Below are 5,296 nucleotides of genomic sequence, written 5' to 3' on the forward strand. Positions count from 1 at the left end.
AACAATTACTCCTTCAGTAGGGCAAAGAGTCCTCAGAGCAAGGTTACTCATGTACAAATTTTCAGGCCTGTTGAAGGTATCCATCTGGTCTGTTCATATTCTTCAAAAGTTATTTTGTCTTTACCTGTTCCCGCCTCTGATAAAATTTCACTGAGATTAGATTATTCCTTTGCTATCAACATAGAAAAACCTTTAAGGGATTTTCCTTTCAGCCACTGTCCTCTAGTTCAGCACTCCCTCCCTCTTACTCCACTCGTTCACGGTTATTGGTTCTACAATTAAAATTTTTACAGTCACAAACCTGTTAACCATCATCACTCACAACTGAATAATATAATCCTATCGACATCATTCTGTACCCTCTCTTTCCCCCACCCATCAGGAAAAAAGGAAAATATTCAGTGGGGATCCTCCCTTGTTTCCCTCATTTTGAGGGTAAGCACACTTATGAAGGCATATAAGCTGGACAATTCATGCCTTTATCTCCCCCAGTTTTAGATAGCCAAGGTTTACATTGCTTATCCCTATCAAATGAGTACTCTAAGGAGACAAACATGTTCCTTGATCTGAAGAACCTTCTGTTCCATTTGGGGCTTTAGGCATCTGCATCCATAAACAAAGTTCAGTCCAGAGCAAGACATCGAATTGCAACAATTTACACCAGCTCACAGGATCAAACATTTCTCTCTTTCCTTTTATTCTGTCAGGTTTTATCAGCTCATCCTTAGCCTGACTGACAATGAAATAAAATGGTAATATTTGAATTAGTAAAATAGAGGACATTATTACAGATTTTACAGAAATGAAATAAGACTATAAGGTATGTCAGTAAGAATGTTATGTCAACTACTTAGACAATTTAAGTGAAATGACATATTCCTAGAAAAGCACGAATTACCAATACTGACCTAAAAAGAACTAGAAGGTCTGAACTAACATTTACCTTCGGCTGGGTTTTCTAGAGAAGCAAAATCAGTAAAGCTTATAAATATGTAGAGAGATTTATATCAAGGAAAGGGCTCATGTGGTTGTAAAGGCCGGAAAGTCCCAAGTCTGTGTCACATCTTCTGGCTCACAGGCTGCAGAGACTGACTTATCCCAAGATAGGCAGGTAAGACAGCAGGTAAGATGCTAGCTCAAGTTCCAAGAACTGGAGGCCAGATAAACAGGAGCCAGCTGCAGGATTCAGAGTGAGCAAGAGCCCCTGAACCTTGCCAGAAATTCCACCTATGTTAGATGCAGCCAACACCCCCAAGGAAATTCCCTTTCAACTGATTGGCTACTCACAGCAGATCCCATCACAGAGGTGATCACATTATATCAGGTCTCATTGTGGAAGTGATTACTTCATTATACTACTGCCATACTACATCATAACTGCCAAACCACTGAGAATCACAGCCCAGCCAAGTTGACACACAATCTGAATGATCACAACATTTAACAAGTAAAGAAAGAGAACTCAACATATAACAAAAAAGAGATTTAAAAACCAAAGCCCAGATGGCTTTCCTGGTGAATTTTACTAAATATCTGAAATAGAATTCATAATCATATTTTAAGCTTATTTTGGAACCATTTGTATCATCTGGAAAAACAGACTCTTTGTCTTCTCATTTTGAGTATATATGGATCTTCTGTTCTGTGTTTCAGCCCTGGCTAAAAGTTTTCTGGAAAAAAAAGTCTCTAGAGCATTTAATAAATAGAGGTTAGAGGAGATATCATTAAACCCACTGCTTGCTTATTGAGTATTTCGTTGTCTGACATTTTGCTTTTACAACAATAGTAAAAAATCTACTAGATATTTTGCTCATTAACGACATACTTTGGGCAGTAAAGAACGCCAAGTTGCTAGGCAAGAATAACACTGGCTGTGATGGTTAAGGTTATGTGTCAACTTGGCTGGGCCATGATTTTCACTGGTTTAGCAGTTATGTAACAATGTAATCTGGCAGTTATGTAATGATGTAATCTGGAAGTTGTAGTCATCCTCTGTTTTGTGATCGGATGTGGCCAACCTCTACTTTCACATAATCACGATTTTCACTTGAGGGCCTGATCTTTGGAAACTAAACAAGTCAATAAGTGAGGAGTGGGTGTATTTTGTTGCCATTAGTATGAATGATACCAGTTTTTCACCTTGAGTGAGATTTTAATTGTTCATTTCGTATATATTTTCTTTATGGCTTTGGTATAGTTATATGTATGTAAGCGTTACCTTGCAAGTTTTTTCTGTTTTTCTTTGAAGATTCATGGCCAAATAATATATCATGAGATTTTTAAAAATTATTTTTCTCCTATGACCTGTTTAAAGGATACCACGTTGCATCATATCACAAAATTTTCTAATAATTGTGTTTTTGTCCCTTATCTTATACAGTTACATTTTCTTTATTTTATTTATTAGTATATTAGGATTTTATAGGGGATATATGCATATTATTCTACAGTTTTTTACATATTAATAACAAACATTTTTCAACTATTTTATGGTCTGTCACAGTATGAATATATATTTTGATGAATTATTTACTCATTTAAGGTTTACAGTAAGATACTAATAAAATCATGGGGATATTTGAAGATACAACTTTTAGAACTTTGTATTTTTTAATAAGGCTTTCCATTGTTAAAATATACATCCAGGTTATCTGCTACTTTATGAACATTTGCTAATTCATTTTTTTCCTATACATTTTCAAATACATTTTCATATAATTGTACATAGTACCATTACTCAGTGCCATCGAGTCGATTCCGACTCATAGCGACCCTATAGGACGGAGACCTGAGCATTGCTTAATCACACAATTTTACTGTTTTATTAATATTAGGAATAATTATACATCTCGTCATCTCATGTTTTTTATGGTGTTATAATTGCAGAGATTATTTTAGTAATTAGCTTTTGTTTATTTTTTATTAATTTCCATGTGTCTTAATTTTCTTTGGTTTTTGACAAATTTTTTTTGTTTGATTAATTTTATTGCTAATTCAAAACACCTCGAATTTTGTATTTAATTCCAATATTTTCATTCATATTAATTAAATAATGTGAGCTACTTAGAGTGATTGTTTTCAGATAGCACAGGTCTGTGATAAGTCTTTAGACTTCTTTCATTTATTTGAGTGCTGAGAAAATTGTGCTTATAATTTATGTGCACGTTCAAAAAAACCCATTGCTGTCGAGATTATTCCAATTCATAGTGACCTGACAGGACAGAGTAGAACTGCCCCATAAGGGTTCCAAGGAATGACTGGTCTATTTGAACCACTGGCCTTTTGGTTAGCAGCCAAGTTCTTAACCACTGCGCAAACAGGCCATGTTTAATAGATGTGAGTAAATCCTCATTAACTTTCAGTAACTTAATAGACTGAACTTTATCATTTCCCATCATTGATGATGAAATTTTATAATAATATATGTCCAAAACAAACAAACAAAATGGAAGCCACTACATGCAGTATGAAAGCAGTCATTCCTATTATCCTTGTTTATAGCCCTTCATTGGAGATCTCTCTCCCTAGTACCTTCCTTCTTCCCAATTCTTCTTTATTGTTTAGCAGAAGGTGTGTAATCTGAAAAGATGTGGATAAATATGCCTGATTGGGCAGAGTTGGTGGAACAGTAACCTGGACGGTTTAAAATAACCCATCTTCATAAAAAGAATATTATTGTTTCTCGGGTATTTTTCCATATACAGGTTCTGAATATCTGACTCAATAGAATGATGGCATAAAGCTAAGGGTTAATCAAAGCCCATTCTTTAAAGAAAACAAAAACAAAAACTTCATAACAAAATGAACTTTGCACAAAGTAATTGGCGTTAATAGGCACTACTGAATTGTACACATAAAAGTGTTGATTGGCAACTGTTCTTCTATACGTATTTATAACTACAATAATAATAAAAAGAACAATTTTCTAAGTATTGAAATTAGGGATCATTTAATTAATTAACTGGGCTTCACTGAATATTTCTTTAGGCTAATTTTTTTTTAGGTAGGTTTTAAATATGCTATCTAAAGCTTGCTACGTATCTTCTACTGCAAAAAGTAATATTTTACAGTCATACCTCATAGTCTCCCTATGTTTGATACCACCGTACTAGATAAACATCTGCACCTGGGAAATTTTCAGAAAAGAAAAAAGATTAATTATTCAGGGAAATAAGTTTAATAATGTAGGAAAAACAAAATAAAAAAGAACTTTACAATGACTGAAATCTTTGATCGGCCTATTTAATTTGAATTCTACCCACTGTTTCCTTACTGTATTCCCTGTTTCTTGTAGCATTTATCAATTACTAGTACTTACTTCAGGTAAAAATAAAATTTACTTATGTATTATGGTTGCTATTTGATGGGTATCTCCCTCACTAGAAGTAAGCTCTACAATGGCAGTGACCTTTGTGTACCTTATTCTCTTCTGTGTATCCACCACTTAGAACAATGATTTGTGTTTGTTTGGGGTTTACTTTTGGTTTCAGCTACAGTTTAGTGCTTGCTTGATAATAACTTTTTCTAGGTTAAGTCCTTAACGGTCTGTTTCACCTGCTGGTTCCTTAAGGTGTAAATAAAGGGATTCAACATGGGAGCAACAGAGGTATTAAGCACTGCTACACCTTTGCTCAAAACCACACCTTCTTTTGCTGACGTTTGTACATACATGAAAATGCAACTCCCATAGGAAATGGAAACCACAATCATATGCGAAGAACAAGTGGAAAAAGACTTTTTCCTTTGCTGAGCAGAAGGGATCTTCAGAATTGTTCTGAGGGTGAGTGTGTAGGAGAGAATCACCAAGGCCAAAGTTGCCATGAATGTGAATACTGCTAAGAAAAATGCCATAAACTCTAGAAACTTTGTGTCTGGGCAAGCAATCAGCAACATAGGAGAAGAGTCACAGGTGAAGTGTGGAAGGACTGTAGAGTACCTATAATCTCAGGCTTTGCATGAAGTAAAGGGAAAGCTTGATGAAACAATGATATCTTGTTTGAATATTTATCCTTCTGATTATTATTTTAAATGGTGAGAGACTCATTTTGTCTTCACTCTCTGTCTTGTATCAACCTTCCATCATATATCCATCCTCCATCTTTCCTCCACCCACCATCTTGTCTGTTCCCTCTATTTTATTTTCTTCCTCCATCTTGTATCTATCCTCAATCTTGTTTCTACCTACCATCCTTCATCTTGTCTCCATCTACCATCTTGGCTTCATCCTCCATCTATCTCCATCCTCCATCTTGTCTCTATAATCCATTATGTCTCCACCCTCCAGATGGTCTCCACA

This window comes from Elephas maximus, chromosome 4 (assembly GCF_024166365.1).
Source record: "Elephas maximus indicus isolate mEleMax1 chromosome 4, mEleMax1 primary haplotype, whole genome shotgun sequence".
NCBI classification, from domain to species: domain Eukaryota; kingdom Metazoa; phylum Chordata; class Mammalia; order Proboscidea; family Elephantidae; genus Elephas; species Elephas maximus.